General features: G+C 49.0%; 1 long non-coding RNA gene across 1 annotated transcript in view; it reads right to left on the bottom strand.

The window, feature by feature from the left end:
• Positions 1 to 2193: 2193 nt before the first annotated feature.
• The window catches only part of LOC123351082, a 136264-nt gene continuing 112832 nt past the window's right edge, over positions 2194 to 25625 (bottom strand). The window contains exon 3 of the long non-coding RNA XR_006573918.1: positions 2194 to 2347. This is a non-coding gene — a long non-coding RNA (uncharacterized LOC123351082). The remainder of the gene's footprint in view (positions 2348 to 25625) is intronic.

Raw genomic sequence — 25625 nt, 5'->3', positions numbered from 1 at the left:
AAGGGATTCATGGAGACAAACTGTTTGGAAGGATTGAAAGAGTCTGGGAAGGAGACACTTGCTGTGTCTCAGAGAAACCACAGTGCTGAGCAAGCGCGCATGTTCCAAGGGCTTTTATTCGCCTTCATGCTTCAGGCCATAAACCGCCTGCCTCCGGTTATCAGGAAGGAACCCCACATATGTAGCTTGGTATGCTGGCAGGTGGCGCGCCTTCCTCCCGAGCATCATGCATTGGCAAGAGCAGGCACAAGAAGCCACAGCAGAGGAGCTATCGACTGCGATTCATTGGCTCCTGTCTGATATATATTTATTCCTTGCACCCCTCGCTGCAGGGACCTCTGCAATAAAGCACGTGCCAAGGTGCGCTGCTCTGCATAGGCTCAGCACTCACCCACCCACCACACAAGATTTTTGCCACTCCTAGGGGCTTGGGTCAGAGCCCAAACCTGCCCGTCCGCTCCCAGAACCCCAGGGACTGAGACAGGCCACTCCATGAGCGAAGGCGCCACGAGCAGCACAGAGCCCCCCACCAGCCCAAAGGCGATCAATCTCCCCGCCACGTAGCGGTACAAGCCAGGAAAAAACCTGTTTGTGAGCAAGGGCATCAGGCTGCCCCCACCAGGGGCAGTTCTTCAGGTCAGGACATCACCTGTGCTACAGGAGAGGAGTGAGAATCCTCCCCCAGCTCTATGATGTTGCACAGCACAGGGCTTCACATGTGCTGTCTGTGGCCCTTGCGCCAGTTCACAGCATGCTCCCTGCCCTTGCTCCGTGCAGCCGGACGCTGAGCCTGGGGCATGCTAGGCACTAGGGACAGTCACGCTCGCACTCAGGTTACTTCACTCCATTGATGTCATTTTAGTTGTGATCTTACTGCTTTGGAGCTATGGCCAGTAGAGCTGCAGCTCCAGTGGCTGCCAGCGGCTGCCATCTCACCCAGCCAAGGCCCCCTCTGGTCTCACCTGGTGGAGCGGCGTCCTACAGGCATGTGGGTCCAGACGAAATCCTGCTGGCAGCAGTCCCGACGCGCACACACAGCTGGGCCAGCCACTGGACAGGAGGCTCCGTCCCTGGGAAAGTCCCCAGGAGGGTCTAGCCACTAAGGACAGTGATACTGAGAAGTGCAATTCCCACCGAGGCATGTGCAGGGTCTGCATTGCTGGGCTATCAGTTCCCAAACCCTCCGCAGAAGAGACACTCGCAGCCACTCATCTCGAAACCCAGCACAATTTAATTATCAGCTTGGAAGGTATCCAGCAAAGCATAAAAGTAGACACATGCCAGTTGTTTAGGTATATCAGTGCCCTGCTAATTGTGTTTGATGGGGATTTCAAGAGGGGTTTACAATATTTTCCTTAAGTGCTGTTATGCTGAACTCCTTCCTGCATGTTTCCCTTCCCTCCGTGCCTGGCTGCCAGCTGCTGCCATCAGGGAGCAGTGGGGAGATTTTCCCTTGTTTTCTGAAATGATTTAACAAACGATGTGCTAGAAAAGAGAGGAACCGGGGCCTGGCTCTGGCCTGCCATCTACACCCATGCAGAGCAAGCGCCGAGCGGGGTGAAATGCCACCAGCCCAGAACGGCCGTCGTTCACATCCACTTTGCCCAGGTGTAAATGACTCCACGCCGGGCAGGGCATGCGGAGCCGAGTGGAGACACAGCTCAAACACCCCGCTTGTGTAACCAGGGTTTCCACCTCACTCCGCTTTTCATTCTGTTCTCTCCCCTTCACCCCAATGTGCTCTGAGCCCGTCTGCTCTGGCCAGCTAGCTCACAGCTACTGCACCTGCCACCATGGCATCTCGGCTCCTCACTGCTCCCCATTGCAGCAGGAACCAGTCCACAGTTATCACAAGGTAACCGGCCGGGGGTAGCCTTGTGCCTCCTTTGTGAAGAGCTGCTTAAAGAGCCCCACTTTGTTATTCTCTTACATTCTGAGTCCCTGGAACAAACCCACCTTTTGTATGTGCTGGAGCAAAGGCTAAACACATGGATTTCCCCTCATCTTCAGATATTGCTCCCAGCTTAAGCAATGCAACAGGGTGAAAAGCACAAGCCATTCATAATTAAACTATTATCTTGCAAGCCCCCCCCCCAAACCATTTAGCCTTGAAGAAAAATCCCCCCCCACCACCACTGTATTCAGATCAATTCTGAAAGCCGAACAGCCTGAGCTGTAACCAGATAGTCCAGATACTTATCTCAGCAAACCAGAAACTGTGGGAAGCGGCAGCATAAAGGGTGCTTTGTGAGTCGGGCATTGTTCCCATGCAGCTCCCGCGCAGCAGCCGACGCTGAGTCACAAGCACCTGCACCATCCAGCGTTCCAGGCCTCTGCACCATGCTCCCTGGGCATGCAGTAAACAAGACAGTGTTTCAGCTGGGGCAAAGAGCTGCGTGTCTCTCGAGGAATGGGGCGGAGGGGAGAGTTTACTCTTTCCATTTGCAGAGACGACAACAAAGTTTTGCCTATGACTAAAGTTGCAGAAGATCATGAGGCTCACAGGTGTGGCAGGCTGAGAAAACAGGCAGAAAACCCAAGAGTTTTGTGCAACACCTCTTTGGGGCCCTTCATCTGCCCCCGTGCACCAGATGTCAGCCTCTGGGTTCACTTTCACTTGACACAAGACTGTAGCATTGGTAAAAATCTTCTTTCTAGTGAGCTGCATGTAGGCAAAGTGAATGGAACTGAACAAGATCTGTTTCCTCCTCCCACAAACCCAGCAAAATGCCTAGCTGGCCAGTGCATGGCAGTCTCATTCATGCACAAACCCTGGCTCCTGGCAGAGCATGGATAGCATTCTGCATTTGCTGACAATGCAGTCTGGGAATCTCTGCAGAGCCCTCCAAGGACCAGGCAGGATTCCCTTACAGGCCTGAGTCCTCTGCCACTGCCAGGTACCTCCGGCTCTCAGCTCCCTCGCACTGCTGCCCGTCACTGACCTTCGTCAATAACCAGGTGTCACCCAATGGAATGAACAGGCAGCAGATTTAAAACAAGTAAAGGAAGCATTTCTTCACACAAGGCAAAGTAGCCTCTGGAACTCATTGGCAGGGGATGTTCTGAAGATCAAAAGTGTAACTGGGTTCAGAAAAGAACTAGATAAGTTCATGGTGGATGGATCCATCAACGGCTTTTAGCCAAGATCTTTGAGGACACAACCCCATGCTTTGGATGTCCCTAAACCTCTGACTGCCAGAAGCTGGGACAGGATGACGGGATGGATCACCGGATAATTGCCCTGTTCTGTTCATTCTGTCTGAAGCATCTGGCACTGGCCGCAGTCAGAGACAGGATTCTGGGCATTGATCTAACCCCATTATGGCCAATCTTATGTTCTTATTAGCCTGGTCTTGCTCAGTTCTATGGGCTGTATCCCTTTGACTTACCTCCCTCTGGTGACCTCTCTTTAAATCAAATGCCCCTATGCACTGTCCTGTGGCAACGTAAAAAAATGACATTTTTAAAAATGCAAAGTCATTTGATGCTGCACTCGGCTGCCTCCACATGCACGTTATTTGGGACAAATCCAGAGCTGGTGTAAGCAGTTGCAACCACAGCAGGGACAGCTGCTGCACCAGGCCTGAATTTGGCCCTTTATGACTTCTCCCTTATTTGGCATTTCTTTGTGCATCACTCTTGGCCCCATGTTCACGTCTTCCAGGTTTGCAGTGTTGCCCTTTGACTCATGTTGCTCATTTAGTGCCTCAAGAGAACATCCCAGAGTGCAAGATGTCTACAAAAGCAGTCCTCTCTCTCCATTACTCACTTCGGCCAGGAATATCTTTGCCCAGAGCAGCAGTGCATCTAGCAGTGCGCTCAGCCGCATGAGTACAGGAACTGAGAACATGGCCAGCATGATGACATCTGTCATGACGTCTGTACTCTGTGCACACAGACTCAGAAGCATTGGAGGAAGAGCACTTCCTCTTCCAGTCGGTAGCGGTTGCAAAGGCACATGCAATCCTTGCTGACACCCGGCTCTCCATTTCGTGTTTCAATGATGCTGCCACAAACATTTATTGTCACAAAAGAAGTTATTCAAACACAATCAATTAGGTGACTATATTAGCATATTTTTCATTGTAATATTATAACAAAGGGTATATTCCTCCCTGTGATTGTATTTATAGGCTTTGCAGCTAATATTTGTTTAAATGATTAATATGTTTTTCAAATACATGTGACAAGTGTGGCAGAAATGTTTCTCTCTCTGCAAACAATGCTGTGAAAGGAGAGTGCTCAGCAGTCCGCAGGAGGACTGCCTTCCAGGTGCCACCGAGTTCTTCAACTCTTGCAAATTACATTCTTTGATGATAAGGAATTCCAAGGGAAGGGCTTTCCAGAGCAGTGTTTAGAACTGTGATTGGAGCTCCAAGTACTTCCCACCAGCCCTGAAGGATCCCTGGGTCACAGCACTCCAGCGAGCTTCCAGCTGATCTGCTTGGAGCTGGATTGTTTTATTTGTTCAGAATTGCATGTAACTCAGAGTCCTAGAATATAAAGCCAAAAGGGACCACTGTGAGCATCTAGTGTGGTCCTTTGTGACGCAGGCCAGAGCATTGCCCTGAGTTAATTCCTGTTTGAACTAGAGCATCTCCTTTAGAGAAACATCCCAGCTTGATATTAATCACTGGGACAATTTACCAAGGGCTGCGGTGGATTCTCCATCACTGGAAAATTGTAAGTTATTCCCTCACTGTTCAAACTTGCACCTTATTTCTAGTCTGACTTTGTCTAGCTTCAGCTTCCCACCACTGGATCTCATTATGTCTCTGTCTGCGAGATGAAAGATTCTGCTCCCTGTGTAGGTACTTCTCGACTGTGACCAAGTCACCCCTAACTTTCTCTTGGATAAGCTGTATAGATTGAGCTCCTTCAGTCTTTTCCCATAAGGCATTTTCCAAACTTTTAATCAGTCTTGTGACTCTTCTCTGAACCCCCTCCAATTTTTCAGCATCCTTGCTTAAGTGCAGACACCAGAACTGGACACAATATTCCAGCCGTTGTCACACCAGTGCTAAATACAGAGGGAATATAACCTCCCTACTTAAGAGCCCCTTGGTTATACAGCCAAGGATTGCATTACCCCTTTCGGCCACAGCATTGCACTGGGAGTTCATGTTTAACTGACTGACCCCAACATCTTTTCAGAGTCCTGATACCCTTGATAGAGGTCCCCATCCTGTAAGTATGGCCTATACTCTTTGTTCCTAAATATATGACTTTCCATTTGACCTTGTTAAAACGCATGTTTGCTTATGCCCTGCTTACCAAGCAATCTGGATCACTCTGTATCAGTGACCTGTCGTCTTCACTATTCACCCCTCCTCCAAATGCTCATAAGTCAATGCATCATTGACAAACTCATGAGAAAGCAAGGTCAGAACAGTCATGCGGCGATGAGGCATGTGCCCCACACAGGCCGAGAATGGGAGCTCTGAGGCAATTAACTACCAAGCTGTACCTGGAGGGCAGGAGCCAGGCTTAACTGATCATGAAGCCAGCTGGGCAGGAACAGGCTGCTTAGTATAAAGCCAGGAAGTGTGTAGCAGAAGGGGATGCAGGGAAGGGAACAGAGAGGGAGTGAGGAGAGATCCTAAGCAAACTCGGAGAAGGCTGGGAAGAGAGGCTCCAGAGAAGAAGCCCTGAGGGTGAGCAGAACCTCCAGGAACAAGGCCCTGTGATGGAGTGAGGAGGAACTCTGCAGAGCCCAGGGGCAGCCATCTAGAGTTACTTCACCCGGATGGGCAGAGCAGAGCATCTCTGATAGAACTGTCCTTTTGCATTTGATACGCTTCCCTCTAATTGGCTTATATCTGCCAAATTTCCACCCCAAAGAGGTGGGAGCGGAGTATGTGCGGGGGGGGGGTGGTCAATTTGAAAATTTGCTATTTATTTTATCCCCTCTACAAAAGTTTGAAAAAGTTATGAATAAGCCTCTTAATTCCAGCGGGTCCCACGAGCCAGCTCTCTGACAGTGCTGTTTATTGACTCACATGTCTGCACTATTACCTAGCGTCCCAGTGCTCAGAGGCACACTGTTTTCTGGGACAGTCTGGCTATAACATACCTGGAAGGCAGCCTCTCCTACCTGCAGCGTCTTTCCAAATATGACAAAGACTCAATGTTTCCACTGGCAAGGCCCCCTGTCTTCAATAACCTTCTAGCGTTTGAAGTAAGAAGCTGGTATTCATGAGAGCTTGTGATCAGTGGGTATAGGGAAAGCCCCAGCCTGAGATGCACATGCTAATTCTAGACATTGAACTTTTTAAAACAATGACAACTGAAACGTTACTTACATTCTAATCAGCTGTACAAAGAAACAGAACGTGTTTAAAGGGGAAGGTATTAAAGTCACATATGTGAGGCCAAAATTACAATCAATCGTAGGGAAAGCTCTGGTTTTGGGCCTGATCCCTGAGTTATGTGAAATCTGCCTGAGTAAAGGCTGCAAGAATAGGGTCTGGTATTAGTGACCCAGTCTGAAAAATGTCCCCTGCATTAGAAAGTGGCTTCTGGCCACGTGTCACTGGATGAGATGTGTCAGAACAAACACATTCTGTGACCTTGTGCAAACTCACCAGTGGCTCGGCAGGTCACGTGCCAGATGATAGCACAAAGCTGATTGGGTCCCATTATACTCCAGGCTCATCTCAGCAGCAGGAGTCCTTAGTGGGTTTCCAAGGAGGTGCTTGGCACCTTTCAATACCTTTCAATACCTTTCAATACCTTTCAACAGCACTTGATCCTGGAGAGAGGTGGTGAGAGGAGCGTAGGCTGGCTGAGAAGGGATACAGGACACTGGACCACTCCGGGAGGGACCCCCACTCTAGGCACTGGCCCTGTCCCTGCATAAATATGGGCGCACAACTGGACACTAACCATCCTTCTGTGTGTGAGCCCCACTGCCAACGACAGTCCCTGTCCCCCGCACGAGGCTCCCGCAGGGGCTGGCAGTGAAAAAGTCACCCTGGAAAATGCAACTTCAGGAGCAAAAAGAAACAAAGAACTGTAATGTTTGTGGGGTGTTTGTTAATTCTAAGCCAGAAATACCCTTTACACTTAAGGGTTCACAGATTCCAAGGCCAGCTGAGACCATTGTGATCTAGTCTGACCTCCTGCATAGCACAGGCCAGAGACCTGCCCCCAAATAATACCTAGAGCAGAGCGTTTAGACAAATCTTGATTTTAAAATTGTCAGTCTGAATTTCTAGCTTGAACTTCCAGCCATTGGATCATGTTCGACCTTTGTCTGCTAGATTGAAGAGCCCAGAATTCAATATCTGTTCCCTGGGTAGGTCCTTACAGACTGTGATCAAGCCACCCCTTCGTTGTCTCTTTGTTAAGGTACATAGACAGAGCTCTGTGAGTCTATCACTGCAAGGCAGGTTTTCTAATCGTTTAATCATTCCCGTAGCTCTTCTCTGACCCCGCTCCAATTGATCAACACCCATCTTGAATTGTGGGCACCAGAACTGGACACAGTGTTCCAGCAGTGGTCACACTAGTGCCTAATACAGAGGCAAAATACTCCAACCTGAGCTTCCCCTGTTTACGCATCGCAGGATCTCATTAGCTCTTTTGGCCACAGCATCACACGGGGAGCTCATATTCAACTGGTTAGCCACCACAACCCCCAAATCTTCTGAAGAGTCCCTGCTTCCCAGGACAGAGTCCTCCATCCTGTGAGTGTGGCCGATATTCTTTGTTCCTAGATGTGTACCTTTACATTTAGCCACATTAGAACACATTGTTTGCTTGGACCCAGTTCACAGAGTGCTCCAGATAGCTCTGAATCAGAGACATGTCTCCTTCATTATTTACCACTCCCCCAGTTTTGTTTGATCTGCAATGGTCAGTGATGGTTCTATGTTTTCTTTCAGGTCACTGATAAAAATGTTAAATAGTGTAAGGATAAGAACCAATCTCTGCAGGATCTCACTGGAAACAGACCCGCTTGATGATGATTCCCTGTTTACAATTACATTTTGAGACCTATCAGTTAGCCAATTTTAAATCCATTTTATGTGTGCCTGGTTAATTTTATAACATTCTAGTTTTCTAATCAAAATATTGTGAAGCACCAAGCCTTTACAGAAGGCTAAGTATATTATGGCAAAACTGTTTTGTTTTGTTTTTTTATGAGATTACAAGTTTGGTTGATAAAGGTATCAAGTTAGTTTGGCAGGATCTATTTTCCATAAACCCATGTTGATTTGCATTAATTGCTTTACCTTCCTTTAATTCTTTATCAATCAAGTCCTGTAATAGTCACTCCATTATCTTGCCTGGGATCGATGACAGGCCTACAATTACGCAGGTAATCCTGTTTACTCTCTTTGAAAATTGGCACATCATTAGCTTTTTCCCAGGCTTCTGGAACTTCCACAGTGTTTCAAGACCTACTGAAAATCAGCACTAATGGTTCAATGAGTGCCTCGGCCAGCTCTTTTAAAACTCGTGAACTCAAGTTATGTGAACCTGCTGATTTAAAAATGTCTAACTTTATAGTTTCTGTTTAACATCCTCCAGAAACACTAGTGGAATGGAGAGAGCGTTATTACCATAAGATGAATCTGCATCATCTTTTTTCCTCTAAATATAGAACAGAAATATTTATTGCACACTGCTGCTTTTTTGATCTTATATATAATTCTACCATTTGCATCTAGTAATGGACCATTGCCATTGTCATGATGGTGTTTGTTCCTAATATATTTTTATAACTATATTGTCCTCAGGCAGAGGATTCAAAGAAATTAACATTGTCGGTGCCTACTGAATATTTCAAGCAAAGAACTTTTCTGTTAAACTATGTCTACTTTTCTAAAACCAAAGTTTTCACAAACACATTTAAACTAACAAAAAATGGCCCTTTTCAAAAGCTGCGGAATGAAAATTATTTTTAATTTTTGGAAATTTTTCATGAAAACCTCCTAACGATATCATCATTTAGAACTAGGGAACATCCAGCGCCTGCCCAGAAACATCGTGTGCTGTGCACATGACAGGTGCTGTGACAGTTGTGTCATTGTCAGCACACATTTCTCATGGCCTGAGTTCTCTTCTGGTCCGGGCCACTTGTGACTCCACAGCCTGTGAGTTGAATGAAGAGGGGCGTTTCTCCACGTGGCCTTTTCAGTTAATTATTTTTCATTAACGGTGATATAATTGCCATTACACTTCTCATTTTGTGTCTGTTGGATGCTACTTCTGGTATTTTTCTCATCTGTCCCTGGAAAAATCATGGAGCAGGTCCTCAAGGAATCCATTTTGAAGCACTTGGAGGAGAGGAAGGTGATCAGGAACAGTCAGCATGGATTCACCAAGGGCAAGTCATGTCAGACCAACCTGATTGCCTTCCATGATGAGATAACTGGCTCTGTGGATATGGGGAAAGCAGTGGACGTGCTGTACCTTCCCACAGTATTCTTGCCAGCAAGTTAAAGAAGTATGGGCTGGATGAATGGACGGTAAGGTGGATAGAAAGCTGGCTAGATTGTCGGGCTCAACGGGTAGTGATCAACAGCTTGATGTCTAGTTGGCAGCCAGTATCAAGCGAAGTGCCCCAGGAGTCTGGCCTGGGGCCAGTTTTGTTCAACATCTTTATCGATGATCTGGATGATGGGATTAATTGAACCCTCAGCAAGTTTGCAGATGACACTAAACTGGTGGGAGAGGTAGATATGCTGGAGGGTAGGGATAGGGTCCAGAGTGACCTAGACAAATTAGGATTGGGCCAAAAGAAATCTGATGAGGTTCAACAAGAATAAGTGCAGAGTCCTGCACTTAGGAAGGAAGAATCCCATGCACTACTACAGGCTGGGGACCAACTGGCTAGGCAGCAGTTCTGCAGAAAAGGACCTGGGAATTACAGTGGATGAGAAGCTGGATATGAGTCAGCAGTGTGCCCTTGTTGCCAAGAAGGCTAACAGCATTTTGGGCTGCATTAATAGGAGCATTGCCAGCAGATCGAGGGAAGTGATTATTCCCCTCTATTCGGCACTGGTGAGGCCACACCTGGAGTATTGCATCCAGTTTTGGGCCCTCCACTACAGAAGGGATGTGGACAAATTGGAGAGAGTCCAGGAGAGGGCAACGAAAATTATCAGGGGGCTGGGGCACATGATTTGTGAGAAGAGGCTGAGGGAACTGGGATTATTTAGTCGCAGAAGAGAAGAGTGAGGGGGGATTTGATAGTAGCTTTCAACTACCTGAACGGGGGTTCCAAAGAGGATGGAGCCTGGCTGTTCTCAGTGGTGGCAGATGACAGAACAAGGAGCAATGGTCTCAAGTTGCAATGGGGGAGGTCTAGGTTGGATATTAGAAACACTATTTCACTAGCAGGGTGGTGAAGCACTGGAATGGGTTACCTAGGGAGGTGGTGGAATCTCCATCCTTAGAGGTTTTTAAGGTCAGGCTTGATGAAGCCCTGGCTGGGATGATTGAGTTGGGAATTGGTCCTGCTTTGAGCAGGTGGCTGGATTAGATGCCTCCTGAGGTCTCTTCCAACCCTGATATTCTATGATTCTAGGATCTGTGTGTTGGCGATTAAATTGCAAAATCATATAAGCAGCCCTGAGATAGCAAAGCTTCAGTAACACTGAGCCTGTGAGAGACCCAGAGCAGAAGCCCAGCGGCACACGCTCTCCCATGCTGTTGGCACAGTGGAAAAGGGCCATATGTGGCACATAGCCGCTGAGGCCCTTTTATTGCCCCTCACTTCGGAGTTAGGCATTAAGGACACGCACCGACACGCATGAGCCCTGTGCTGCATTCTGTGCTGCAAACATAGACAGACTCTGGGGGAAACTCTCCTGCCTGTTCTAGTGCCATTATCCTCTGGTTTTTCTGGGCTGTCACAGCCTTGACATCATTTATTTGTGTATGCGATTGACCTGTCTGCTGGGTCAGACTGCTCCTCTGGGCTGCTGCTGCCGAGCACAGAGCCAGCGGAAAGGGGGCATGTGCTCCGGAGTCCTGCAGGGGAATGGGTGGCTGCCTCCATACTTTCGCAAGGTGCAGAGGGGGTGGGGGCTCAAGCCCCTGACATCCCGCCAGAACCAAGCAATATGTTCAGGAATTATTCAGCGAAGGACTCCAAGCGACGAACTAGTTAAAGAAAAAGCAGGTGGAGGAATGAATCACTTTGTTCTAGTGAGAACTGATTCCCGTTGTACTGAATCCTAGAAAACAGAGCTGCCAGGTAGCCTTCCCCTCTGTAATTCTCATGAATCTACAGTAAAAGCTTTCTTATGCCATGTGGCTCATCTCTCCATTGGTGCAGGGCTGGCCCTTGCAGGTCACCATCTAGCCCAGTGGTTGGCAACCTGCAGCCCGTCAGAGTAATCTGCTGGGGGGCCGCCAGACAGGTTGTTCACATTGACCGTCCGTAGGCACGGTTGCCCGCAGCGCCCAGTGGCTGCGGTTTGCCGTTCCCGGGAAGTGTGTTTTCTGAGACTTTTGCGTATTTCTTATACAATCTCTGTATGGAGGCTGGGGAGTTTAGTGGCGATTTGGGAGCTGGATGGGGGGATAATGTACAGGCTCCTAGCACTGTGACAGGGGCTTTTTAAATAGCTTGTGCGGTACTGAATTCCCCTGTGCCCGGCACGCCCAGTTTCCAGAGCCCCATTAGGGAGGTGGAACTAGCAGGAGGAAGTGCTGCCTGTTGCATTCACTGGTGGGCTGGATTCACACCTTACCGTAACAGTAGGCAAGAGGGCTGGGATAGGCGTTTCCTGCAAACACAGGGGACACAGAGAAAGGAGGCTTCCTCCATGACTGATTAGAATAAATATTTTCCACCCAGGCCTGGCAGCCTGGGCAGGTGGGTCTAGGGGGGATGAATGTTCAACACAGACCAGGCCACCCCTGACCAAGATAAGGCCAAAGCCTCAGCTCCAAGCAGCCTCCAAGAACGTGGGGGAAGGTCAGATTCAAACCCCGCCCTGGCAGATCGGATATTTCCTACTCACCGCATGAACACTCCCATCCTCAGCACTGGTCTGCACTCTGCACATGGGGCTGGGACCAAATGCAGCAGGTTTCCCTGCACCCCAGACGCTGCTCAGCCCTTCCCACTCTGCCCCATGCAAGCAGCAGAGGGGTCAGAGTCTTCCCATCGGGAGAAGAGGAGCAAGGAAGGAAAAGGGGTTTGGAGCAAGGGACTCCCTCCCATGTGTTGAGATAAGTTCCTGTCGGCATCCTGTAAAACTTGCCCATGGCCCATACCGGTATTGCCCTGGCCTCTTCTTTTGTCATTCAGTGTTGAACGCATTCTAAGACAATATGCATTTCCTCACCTTTTGGGGGCGAAGCCAGACTTTAAGGCACCTGCTCCCCTACATGGTGTTAACTTCGCTTGTGCCAATCAGAAACGAACACAAACAGGTTTTGGGCCCCGTCTCCTATGACACTTCTATGATGTCATAGTGGGTACTTTATGGCCTGCCTGCCATGTGCAGGCAGGGAGAGGAGAAAGAAAACGAATCCTGTGTATACCCGCGTATTCTGTGTATACCCGTGTATCCTGTGTATACCCGTGTGTCCTGTGTATACCTGTAACCGAGCCTGATCACCTCGAAGCCTCTCTCTCAGCTCACGTGTTTCAAATAGAGCTTCTACGTTTGCCGGTCGTTATGCGTTGGTTTGTATTTGTAAGTATCAGTTATTACTAAATGCTGCATCTTTGTTTATAAATATTGTTAGTAGATATTTTAGTCATTGTGTGTTTTAAGTTTCATTAACTCTATTAGCTAATCATACGCTGCTCCCTTACCCCTTGTAATTATCCCCAATAAAACTTTTAAATTGATTAAGTTTAGTGTGTGTGTGTGTGTCTGCAGTTTGCATCGTGACCCACACTCTCCTTGCATCCCTTACCAATATAGTCTGTTGCCACGTGCAGCCTGGTAAATAACAGGCCTGCATTTTTCTTTCGCCCCTGCGAGTCCGTGGCAATCTACACCATGAGCACCTGGGATTGTGTCACCTGAGCTACCAGTTCACGCCTGGTGAGCTACCGCCCAGAATGTCAGAATTCATCTCCACTGATGGGTTGGATTGAGCCAACTCTGATCTCTGGCTCAGCTGTTTGCTAATCCTAATGAAGAGGAAATTCTTGCAGAGCAGTAAGTCAGTATGTGGGCATCAAGGAGCATTTGCAGCTGGGCCCTGCCAGCTTTTACAGGAGCTTGGCTTCACCTATTTTGCCTTTCTGTGACTGTTTTATTTGAATTTCAAATTCTGCAAAATTCTCCATGTAAAGAATAACTACAAAGCATGACACAATCATTCCAACTGGCACCTGCAGCCATGCTGGAAATGTGGCTTTCCAACACTTCTGCTATATGCAGCAAGAGTGAATGCACAGATAAATTCATGACCCCAGATTCCTCTGAAAATTCTCTAAATAAAGACTTTCAAATGCATGGCTTTGCTCAAGATCACTGTGTTTGTGTTGGTAAGAAGCCAAAATCCATGAAAAATAGTGTGTATGCCAAAAAAAATCAATTTTATATAATAAATATAGATCATTTGGATGTGCTTCTTGCCAAAAACAATGCAAACATGAACATCCTCAGAGATTCTTATCAGAGCAGAGTTGAGTCTTTAATACAGTCTACAGCCCAGCTAGTAAATGGAGAGAGAATTCTGCAAAACTACCCATTTTCTCTTGGAACATTTCACCCACAGTTAGTTTGCTCATTTTGACCAGCCAGCATGGCTTTTCACAGTAAATATGGTGAAATTCAGCCCACTGGAAAAACTAGAAATTTGCCCTAGTTGAAAATCTGTGATTTTAATGGAGAAAGATGGGCTTCAATAGCAAAATGCTCTGTTCTGACTGCACAAAAAATGCCTGGGTTTGGAAAAAATAATAGTTAATTAATACTCTACCTTGCAGTGCCTGGAGTGAGTGCTGTCCCTTCCAAAGATCCTTTATTTATTTAAGATACGACTTATCTCCGTGCATTCTGTAGTACCTTATGTACTTTTCTGGAACATAAACAATTTGCTGCAAACACTTTAAATCCTCTGTTACAAGCTGGGTGGGATAAATAAAATATTTCTGCTGCCTAATGTGACATGCAAATCAAACCCCAGTGGCTAATACTGGAGTTTGCAAAGGTGCATGTGGGATGCGAGAGCAAATTTAATAAATGTAGAGGTTTTAAAACATAACCTTTCTGTTACCTGTGCTAGAAACGATGTAATAAGATGCTCGGAACAAACACAGACACACCCACAGAGGAGACGCAACACGCCCAGCCTTACAGCAACACACCAATTGCGGAAGTTCCTGCTCTGCCCTATTGTTCAAACCTGACCGTACTGCACACAGGAACAATGGTTCATAAACTTGCCGGAGGAAGTCTCTGTCTATTCACTGCAGCCTGCCTGTGATTCACACCGTTTCTATTTATAGTGTAGCTCAGTCAATGTCCCTCGTGCTTTCGTTCCTGTTGAATATTTGAGGCATTCCAACAAGAAAGCGCCCACTGCTTCCATCCCCTCAGGAAGCCGGGCTCTCTCTAGCTCAGCCTTTTGTTCTGGGACCCATCACAAGGGATCCTCGTTTTCCATGATTAAAAAAACCACAAAATTCTCGATAAAAAACCATTAAATGCTGAACTTTCGTTTCCCCAGCCACAGTATACATAGTTGAACTAGGGTGACCATACGTCCTGTTTTGGCCAGGACAGTTCCCTTTTTAAGCCCTGTCCTGGACGTCCCAAATTTTTTTTGCAAAACTGGGCATTTGTCTGGCAAAAACAAATGGGACAAATGCCCCAGTTTTACCCAAAGAAGTGGGGTGCACCCACCTAGGAGGGCGCAGAGGGAGATTTGGAGGGAGCAGGGGCGACGCCAGCCACGGGTTGGCAAGGCCCAGCTTTGTCAGCCCCGACCCCAAGCAGCTCACGCCAGCCCCGGACCATGTCCTGTTTTTACTTGGGGAAATATGGCCACCCTAACTTTCAGTAACATTTAGTTAATAGGTTCATGTACGTGTTTATTTTTTCACCAAATGTAAAAACTAAAGACTCTCTTTAAAAACACAAATTCCTCGTTTTTCTGAGGCAAATGGATTTCTAGGATTCCTGTCCATCACTTTAATATCTGAGCAATTGGTCTACTGATCTTCAAAATGTGTGAAGTGCTTGGGCTGTATCCTTCACCCTGGGTTTAGTTCAAAGGATACTTAAGTAGAGACACTCCAATCAGGTCTAGGAAATAGCACATGTGCATTTAGGAAAATTTGGGTCTCTGATCATTCATCTAGTTTGGAACATCTCTGTTTTATTTCATAACAAATTAGTTTTTTCTGTTGTTTCCTGCTATTGTTGTTGCTCCAACTTTACACTGGGAGCTGGAGCTGCTGCTAAATTTCCCAGAGGCAGCCTCTATTATTGCACCAAGCAGTGCTGCAGGTGCAAATCCAGAATTTGCACATGCAAACGCAGTTAGACAGTTACCTGCTTATATTTCATGTTCACTTGCTGCTTGTGTTACATGTTTTAATTTATGGCACAAAGGAACATGCCATCTGTCCAGTTACAGAACACTCTATTCCAGGACAGCGGGCTACCCACACTCTGACGCCTACCCCCATTAGGAGATAAAATAGGTAAGAAATAAAGTAAAGCAATAGGATCGGTACAGATTAATGCCTGTTTTAAGGGCTGGCTATTTTGTGACATGTTAATCTCTCTCGGCTGAAATCAGGAAGACGTTTTCCATGTGATATGAACTAGGAAGGGGTGAAGTTAGTAGTGGGGGCGGGGGGTGGAGGCTGGTGCTGAACCAATGAGACAGCACACCGGACCTGTACAGAAACTCCCCTGATATTCTCTGCAGCTTTGACTGCCCTTCCAGACCCCACTGCTGATCTGCCACCTGGAAAGTGGCACTGTAATAAGGAGATGGCCTGACATCAGTTCGACTTGTCCCTGCAGAATCTAGGCCAGGACTCGTGCCCTGTCGATGGAGGTACAGTCTCACCTGGCTAATTGGGGCAGGAATTTCAGTGCACGCCATGTTCCTTTGCCAGTCTCTTCTCCAAGTCCCAATACTACTCTGCACCAGTCACTTCCTGCGCTAACAGGGCTGCGAAAGCTGGGATCCCGACTTCCACCCGCTCCCGGGAAAAGCAACAAAAATGACTTTTCTACAGGGAAAAACACTGCGGGGAACAGTTCCTTTCTCTCAGTTTGGGGGAAAGGGAACCATCTTTTCCTGCTATCCTGGGCTGGAGAAAGAGGTGACGGGCAAAGGGTACATTCCAGTTGCTGAGGCACGTTTCCACCTGTTGACCCAAATCAGCAGGATGAAGAGAGTTTGGGCAGAGAGTGAATAAGAAATGTGATAGCTAGGAAAGAAAAGATCTTTACAGATTAACAAAATTCAGTGAGTCCCTGAGCCCTCTTGAATGTCCCTCAAATGTCACCAGATTCCACCGCTGCTTGTTATAACATTGAAACAGTTTTTAGGGGTAGATCTGTCTTTGCTTTGCTCAGACGACTCATCCCCAAGACTAAAACAGGCAAATGAAAGAGGGAAGGAGTCTCCTCTGATAAACACAAACAAAGAGGCAGCCAGTTCTGTAAACATCCTCCTGCGCCCAGCCACCCCACACCAGAAAATCCCAACCTCACTCAACTCCACACACGCCAAACCGAGTCCTTTGCTTACATGTTAGCCAGCACTCCGTGGGTCCATGCCTGCCCGTGAGTGATGCCCGGACCCTAGGGATGGGCTTTTATAGCCCCTCAGCACCAGTGGCTACGTGGTTCTGGGTAAATCAGGCTGAGTGGGATGTTTGAACACAAACCGTAGTGGTTTAATTTCTTTAAGCTATTATTGATAAGTAGAGATGCTGCATTTTGCAGTAAAGTTTACGAGAACAATACTAGAGTGTGTAACTGCTGGTGGTGGTGCCTAATGAAGTGTGTTTGAAATATTGAAGTATATGATAAACCATTATGTAAATTAAATTCATTGATAGCTCTGCTGTGAAATCGCTCTGGTAGCAGAATAGTAGATAAACATGAAGCTTAGAAGGTGCCATTTATTCATCCTTAAAATGCTTCCAAGTTTCTAGCGATTCATTAGCATTTAGCAGAAAACAAAGAGAACATTAGTTTCACAACCAAACTTGAAACTAAGTCTCTTGAATTCTTCAAACCTCAATGCCACGCTGAAGCTTGTGGCAGTCTCAGCTCATTCCAAATCAGATCCTTTTCTTTCCCTTGGCAGATCCCACACAGAAATGTGTTTTCTATCTGCAGCGGGTGCTTTCGGCAGGGGTGACTCCCAAGGTTCTTGCCTCAGATATACTGGTTTTGCACGCTCTGTTTTTTATGCTTATTTAGTGGCTGCCAAAATAAAAAACACTTAACCATGGAAATGGCATTTGCCATGATCTCCATGATCCTTCTGAGCTTACCAATACAACCTCTCCCAGCGACAAGCTGTAGGGAGTAACTGCTAGACAACTTTTTGCATCTACCCCAGAGAGATGGAAAGAAAAGCTGGACAGACTCTCTAGTGTGTGTGCATGTGTATTAAAAACAAAAGACAAATGATGTTTATTGGTATATTTTCCAATAAATGTAAGTAGATTTAGAAATAATATAATAAAAGTAATTTAGAAACAAACCAAATGAAATAAATCTTTACCGTGAAACCCCAAATAATACTAATAGAAACACACTTTTTGTTCAGCAGTCATTGGGGTTTTCCAAACAAAAGGTCAGATGCCTCACCGAGGTCAGCCTATGGGCTGCTGGCTCAGACGCCAACCCAGGACTGTTGTGTTCTACTACCCTGAAAACACAAGCAAACCATGTGCAAAGATGACGGGCCCAGTCTTGCAAATCCCTTACTCAGATAGTCTCATTGATGTCAGTTGCAACAAGTTACGGGACTGGCCCCACATTCTCTACCGCTGCAGTTAGTTAATACATTTACTTTCTCTGACATATCCGGTGGGTTTGAAAGACTTTAAGGTAAAGACATCCCTGTAATATTCCATTCAATATAAACAATGTTTGATGTGTATCATTACTAGGGGACAGCAGCTCAGAAAGCCCCGGATTTAAGAGGTTATGGATTTGAAGCTTTCTGTTGTACTTTGTTAACACTGTACATGCATTGAGACAAATAGAAAGGGAACTAAAGTTAATGATCATTTCTGTGCAATTTCATGTCTCCGTTAACACCTGCTTGTGCCTGGCTAAGGAGCAGCCCACTGTGAAATGGGACAAGAAATGGTTTGTTACCACTGTGAGAATCCTATGGTCACCATGATCTGAAACCGAGTAAAAGCAGCATAAAGCTCGTGACTGCTTTCCACAGAGGGGTTTGAAACTTCACTTACTGACATTGGTAAGGAAGTGACGGAGATCCAGTTTTCAAACAGGTGCACTTCCTGGGGGGTTGTGGCGTCAGCTCCAGAATGCATCCCCGAGTCCCTAGCACACCCTTATTGCAGGGGCCCACACTTGAAAATTGAGCCCTGAGATGTTAGGCAGATAACCTCAAGCCAACAATCCACATGTCCTCGCAGTTTCTGTGCACAGAACTGAACGGGGGGGGGGAACGGGACCTTGTGTTTACTGAAGACGCTAGAGCGAGCTTCAGGGAGCACAACCAGAACGTGGCTGCAGTCAGCCCTTTTCTCAGTATTTTGCAAGCCACACCAGCAGCAGGCGCTTTGTCCACTCAGCCATGGTGCAGACATGCAGGAAACAAAAGTGAAGCCCTTTGTACCCACCAGCTCACCCTTTCCAGTGCAACAGGCCCAAGCGTGGCTGGCGTGGGGTTAATGTCTCTGCAGCCCAAGCCCACTAAGCATCATGGGAAAGAGACAACCCACTGTTCTGAAACTAATTTTACAGCTTAACTGCTATCAAATATCCTGGCCCCCCAGCCCTCTTTGAAAGGAGTGTTGGAAAACTCGCGGAGTGTTTTGATTGGCAGGGTTTCTGCCAGACGGTGGGAGTTATAAATAAACATCTCAGCAGGGCCTGGAAAAGTCCAGCTCATTTTGCCAGGCTTTAGACTGTGTGAGTGCCTCTCTCGGGGGTCCGGCCCTCGCTGGAGCCCCTCCATTACATTACATAAGCCCCAAACAGGACATTACTGCATGTGTGTGAACAACTCGTGTTACAGACACAGCAACTTCTATTCACGGGGCAGATGGCTGAAACTTTCACAAGGTCCCTTTTCTCCCAGCCTTTCAACTTGAAAACTAAGGGCAACCAAGTGCAATTTGCATTGTCAGGGCAGAATGCGCCGTGCACTCTTAGCTTCACCGGGTTACAATGCACTTCGCTTGGAAGGAAACTTTATTTAAGGCTCCCGTGAGGACTAGGGGAGCAGGGAGCGACCCCGACTCCCCAGACTGGCTGGGACTGCAGCAGGAGCGGCTGGCTCACCCTGCGCCTGCCTTCCTGGGCTGAACTGCAAAATCCCAGCCTGAGCCTCAGTTAGGAAACTGGTTCCCAAATAAAAACAATGCTGGGACTGTCCTGCTCCACCTCCTGCCCCCCCTCCGCCTCACCCGGCCCAAGTGGACCCCTGCAGGGCCAGCCAAGCCCACCAACAAATGGCAGGAAGTGGGGTAGGGCCCAGGGGACTAGTCTGCGGAGTTCAGAGCTCAGCCCAGCTGCTGGATTTACGAGGTGAATGCCCTGGGACGGAGCTGGCTGCTAGGCACAGGTCTCTGGTGCGTGGTGCACCCTGCAAAGCTGCAGCTGGCCATTCCCCAGGGGCTTACGCTAGGTCCCAGCTCTGCATAGGAAGTACGCCAAGAGCAGTGCGGTACAGTCCTAGGGAAACGGGCCCGTCCCACCATACGTTACACTGCAAGGGCCTTCTTCTTTCTCCTCCAGGCACTGCTGCGACTGCAAAGCTCAGGGCGAGGAACGGCTGGCTAATCGCTGGCGGGCAGGAACCGTGCAAGCTTCTCTCACACTGTTCTGCCATTCACCTCCGTCCTGGCCTGCCGCAGGCCTTGCTCTTCCCGTCCTCGGCTCTGCTCCCACGGATCGGCCAGACCAGGGCTGCAGCCCCCTGCCCCTCTCACACAAACACCTTCCTTCCCAGCCTGCAGCCTTCTCCGTCCCACTGCTACCCAACATTCCCAGCCCTGGGCCCCATGCCACTGCTCTGCCAGTCCACCTCTGGCATGCACATGCCCGGCTTCTGCTTTCCCGGCTGGGAAAAACTGGTCCTTGGTTTGAAATGTTTTGTGGGAACAAACAAACAGAGTTTTTCTCTCACTATAAAAGTTTTGTGATTTTTTTTCATTTTTCAAACACAAAATTTCAAAATGAAATTTTTGAAAGCAAAAGGAATTTGTTTCATTTTGTAGAAAAAAATATTTCAAATATGTGGGGGGCTTTCTGGCTGTCACTTCTTTTCCCCAGTGGAAAGAAAAAAGAGTGAGACACCAAGGGATTGCTTCCAGCCATTGGGATATTTTCCTCCAAAATTGAGATGTTTTCAGTTTAATTGAATTATGTTCATAACAATAATTTCTTCCTGCAACAAATTTTGTCAGGGGGAGTGGGGGGTCTCACCACATGGCAGCGTGTGGCCCTGCAGCATGTTCCATCTGCCAGCAGCCCCCCACCACAAACGCTGGCTGAGTGTCAAAGGGCCAAACCCCCACCTGCTCTCGCACATTCAGTGCTCCGGCCCTTCTGGTTCCCACTGGGGGTACAGAGCCTGGCACAGGAGGAGGGGTGTATCTGTGACCTTCTGCCAGGTGTTGTCAGCAGCAAAAAGCGCTGGGTTCAAACTTTCATTCATGAGCACACTGCTTTGAGCTGCCTCCCAGGAAGCTGAGAACATTCAGTTCCTTCCCGGGGGCCCCTTCCCAGGCCATGCTTCCCCCCCTCACAAGCGCTGAGTCTGTGTGTGAAACAAGGAAACTGTATTAAGGGGAAAGGGGACACAGCATTGATTTGGGAAATCACAGCTAATTAACAGCACTTAGGACGTCTGCTAAGTGCACCTCCCTCCCCCAGGGCTCTGGCCCTTCACCTCCGCTCCCCACCTGCCAGCACGAATGGCCCATGAACAAATGTCACTTCAGCCCATCACTTCCCCCCTCCATAGTCCAGAGAAGCCCAGGGGCGGGGAGGGCCCAGTACTGACCCACACTGGTGCCCCCGGCCCTGCACCTCAGAGCAATGTCTCCCCGAGGGCAGGGCCTCTCACCGCAGCACACAGCAATGAGTGCCAGGCAGCACCTGCCCTGTGCATCCCCAGCGCATGCTTTTCCGATCTGCAGTCAGGATGAGTTGGAGATGAGCCAGATCTTGATCCAGAGTCTCACTCTCCTTTCTGCATGATCCCAGAGAGTCTCCTGTTTCTCTCGCCAGCTCCTCCACATTTCTTTTTAGAGCAAATATTTTCTAGGCAAAATCCCTGAGTCTGTTTTGCAGCTCTGGAGAAATCCTTCCCACCGTCCGAACGTCCCCTTCTGGCACCAGGCTGGCTGAGGCCCTGTGGGAATTCACAGGCTTTTCTTTCCCCCTCTGGATTTAAATCTTCCCCTTTCTTCAGCACCTCCCAATGGCTCTGAATTGGCTCCGTGGCCTCCCGGGCAGCCCCCTCTGTGGGAACGGCAGTGTGAGCTCCATGCTCGATCACACCCCTGCAGAAGGGGCTGCTCTGATCCGCTGCTCAGAGATGTAAGGACTCCTCATGCTTCTCACACTCTCTCTTGCTTTGGGCTCTTTTTCTGACTGTAAACATGGCTGTCTGGCCACTTCTGCAGCATACCCGGGGTCTCCTGGGCCCGAGGTTTCTCTGGGCAAAGGTCTCTCTGTGCTGAGGGCAGGAGAAGTTTGTACCCAATCGCTCCCAGCACTGGTTGCTGCAGGCGCAGCAGAAATTGTGCCCACAGCCTGTAACCACCAGATCCTTAAGATACTCCAGGCAGACAGGACAAGTCTCCTCTGCCTGGAGAGTCTGTACTGAGCTCCCGGCAGCCGCCTTGCTCCTGGGTTTGTTATCAGTGGTTAGGGAGCGAAGTCCCGGAGTGCACCCGGGCACCTCCAGCTCCAGCTCCTTGGGGAATTGTCGCCTGGCCTAGGCCGGGGGCTAGACTCCTTAGCCCAGCTCCACCAGCCCCGCCGGTGCCTTGCTCCCCCCACTCACCAGAATGCCTCTGTGTCACCGTAGGCCCGGCCCAGAGCTTCCCCCAACCCAGCCCGAGTGATTACAGCGCCAGCAGCGCTGCGCGGGGGCATCACAAGCATCCGCTGTCCTCCGCCAGTGCGGGGGGATCAATGGCACGTCGGACCCATGAGCAGAGTCCTTGCCACAAGTCCCATTGCCTTCCCCCTCTGTCTGGCTTATGCCCCCTGGCATGGTGGGTACAGAACATGCAAACCAGGTCTGGTCCATTCTGCCTTTCTCGGGTTCACCAGTAGCTGGCGGCACAGAGCTCCTTCCTTCTAGAGCGTCAGACCACAGGCTTGGCCATGCCTGGGCACGGAGGGCATGCCCACGAGACACCCGCATAGGTAGGAGGGGGCTGACTGGCCCCCCTCAAGTGACTTTGCACAGGGTCTCCAAAGCCTAACACGGTGTGTGCCACCAGAACAGCCTGCTCGGGAAACAGCCCCATTTCCCTGGGCTCGCAATGCCCACGCTGTGCACTCGCTGCAGTGGGCTCTGCAAAAACTCCCCCAACGAACGAGGACAAAGTATTAGATCATGGTCCAGCGTGACCGAGAGCACTGCACGTCTAACCCCATGCAGGGCAAGAGCCAAAATCCTTTCCAGAGCTGCCCCCAGAAGTCAGAACTCAGCGGGCGCTGCCGTGGGCTAAGCCGCTTTGACAGCTGGGAGGCGTGTGTGCACCATGCTGGGCTGCCATACATTATAATATGGCCCCCTGCACTGGAACCTTGCAGGCAGTGAGAGTCCCCCAGCCCATAGCCAGCCACCCACCTCATACAGCCCATGCTGAGCCATTCTCCTCTGGCTGCACCCTCATGCTGCTCCAAGCACCTCTGCTGCACGCCGTTGCTCTGTGTGATGTATAACATTAGCAATGCTGCCCTGGTGATCTATTACAGTCATACTTCAGCCAAGTGCCATTGCTCCAGCGCTGTGTTATTGTAATACATCACTGGCAGGAACGGGCAGCAGGACCAACAACCCGGCAGGTGCCCTCCATCAGGCATTTAATTATAAAGCTCTAAACTTTTCTCCTTTCACCAGAAAATAAAGGCTTTGTTTCCCCACTGTGGGCTGGGCGGTTCCCCGTCACTCCATCCAAGGAGGAAATGGCAGGGGAGAAGTTTTACAGAAATGGCACAAATTCCGCAGTACGATGAGCAGATGGGACCGGTTCTCTGGCTCGCCCCCATCCCCCCACTCTAACGTTCACAATTGGTTATTGGTCTTATTTTATCTTCCCCCTTCATAAACTGGGAATCGCTGGATATTTCTTGCAAGCGGCAGTTTGCTTTACTGGGCAGGTTTTCCTAAGGTCTCACACCTTCAGCTGACCCCCTTAACTAGCTGCTAAAGAGTGTAAAGTGTCTCACGTACACAGCACCCTGCCCTGGCTCTCGCTCCTCACTGTGCTCTACGTGCTAATGCTACTCCAGCAGCCTGCCACGTCTACCCTCACATCCCCCACTGGGCAGGCGGCCTGAAGAGCAGAGCCCCACCCGAACTTTGGTCCTACTCACCAGATGAGCTATTCTTCTAATCCACTATCGCGGATTGTTCCTCGGACCCCTTTGGCCAGCCACGCCAGGCCCTGGGCTTTATGACAGCTCCTCACTTCCAGCATTTTCCTCCTGTGTTTGCATTCCTCTGGGATAACAATCACTGCATCACCAAAACGCATCCACCTTTGTGGTGAGACACAGCAGCTGTTTCGTGGTGCAAGGTAGGAGTTTGCAACAATTCTAGACCAAAGCTAAAAGTAAACCTCTCCACCTGCAGCTGCGGGGTGAATTTAAGGGATGCAGAATGTAAACAAACCAAGGGAATATGACTGAGGTGCCAGGATCCCAACCCAACTTTCAGGAAGTGCGCTAGGATTTTTAGTGATCACACGTGCTGAGGACGTAGGTTTTATGTCCCACCTCCAACAAGGCAGGGCTGCCAGCACCAGTCTGAGGTATTGGTTCAGTGCTGACTCAGGGAAGAGTCTCAGTGCCATGGAGCAAATGGCCAACTATTACTTCCTGCAACATCTGGGTTTTCCTTGTAAGTTTTCCAGCCAAGTCCTGACCAGCACTGAACCTACTTAGCTTGTAAATCTGGCCACATGGCAGCCTGTGGGAGGCATGGCCAATGGACAGCATTTCTGCTGCATGTAGTAATTACCCTGGCTAGTCCATGAATGAACTGGCTCTCTCCTACAGCATGATCATCCTGAGGCCTTTTCCTTGTAACCAGTGCACTAGTCACTGTGTCAAGAGCCTTTCCCCTACGGCACCTGTTAAATTAACCACAGGAACCCACCGGGTACAGCTCCCTGCCTTTGTTGTTCTCTGTTTTTCTCCAATAGCCTTCACCGAACAAATAACTTCCTGCCAGTCTTTCCTTCTGGCTCAACCCTCGCTGCTCCCTCTGGGAGGTTCCCAGTGGATGGTGTGAGTCAACAGCGAATCGTCTCAGCAAGACCCTGCCCCCCTTGTTGTGCTGGGTGCTATAGGGACACAGCAAGAGACAGTCCCTGCCCCAAAGTGTCTAACCAGGTCAGACCCACAAGGCGGGAGATGACACAGGCATAGAGACTTGCCCAAGGTCACACAGCAGGGCTAGGAAGAGAAGCCAGGAGGTCTCCTGACCCCCAGCCCAGTGGCCTCTGCACTGGATTGTGCTGTCCTTTGCCCCAAAGAGTGCTGTCTTCTCCTGCAGTCAGACGGTGCATCCCAGCTGGAATGCTGTCAGCCATGCACCACTGCGCGAGGTGTGAAGAATAGGAGGTCTCTGCAGTAGGAATGGAGCCTGCCAGTGCTGGTTCATTTTGTTTAAATCAGTGTCCCTCTTAGTTTTCCTATACAGAAAGAATTGCTCAGCATCCTTGCTGCAGTGAGGGGATGTCGGCCAAGCAACGTACCTTCCTGGGGAACATCAGCTGGAAAGGAGCCGGGTGCCTAGCTCGGGGTTTGGGAGTGAGACTGGCCTGGGGCGCGGATTCACTCATGTGTGGGCTCCGCCCCAGCCTTATTGCCTTTGCAGGTAGCAGCGGAGCTGGCCACTGGGACCTCAGCATCCTTCCGTTTTGTGAGGAAATTTTACTCAGCAACTGTTGGCATCCAGAGTTGGAAAAGTTTGTCTAATCTTCATCCTCCCCGCGTGCCGGTTTTGCCTGCAGGAACTGCTGTTCATCCAGTGGCCTCTAGCTGTGAAACTGCACTTCTCATTTTCATGCCAGGTTTCATTTTAGCGAGTGGATTTCTAGGCTAAGCCTTTCGGAAAGCATAAGCATTCAACTCAACCGTAGTGTAATGGCCCTGGGACACCAGTAATGTTACTTGTGTATCTGTTGGTATTTCTGAGTTCCCATGTGTGCCAGTTTGTCTGGGTTTTCTGAAAGTCCCACGCTGAGAGAGGAGGGGGAATGGCAGGAA

The sequence above is a fragment of the Mauremys mutica genome, chromosome 16, assembly GCF_020497125.1.
Source record: "Mauremys mutica isolate MM-2020 ecotype Southern chromosome 16, ASM2049712v1, whole genome shotgun sequence".
Lineage (NCBI taxonomy): Eukaryota > Metazoa > Chordata > Testudines > Geoemydidae > Mauremys > Mauremys mutica.
This window is presented reverse-complemented; position numbering and strand designations above follow the sequence as displayed.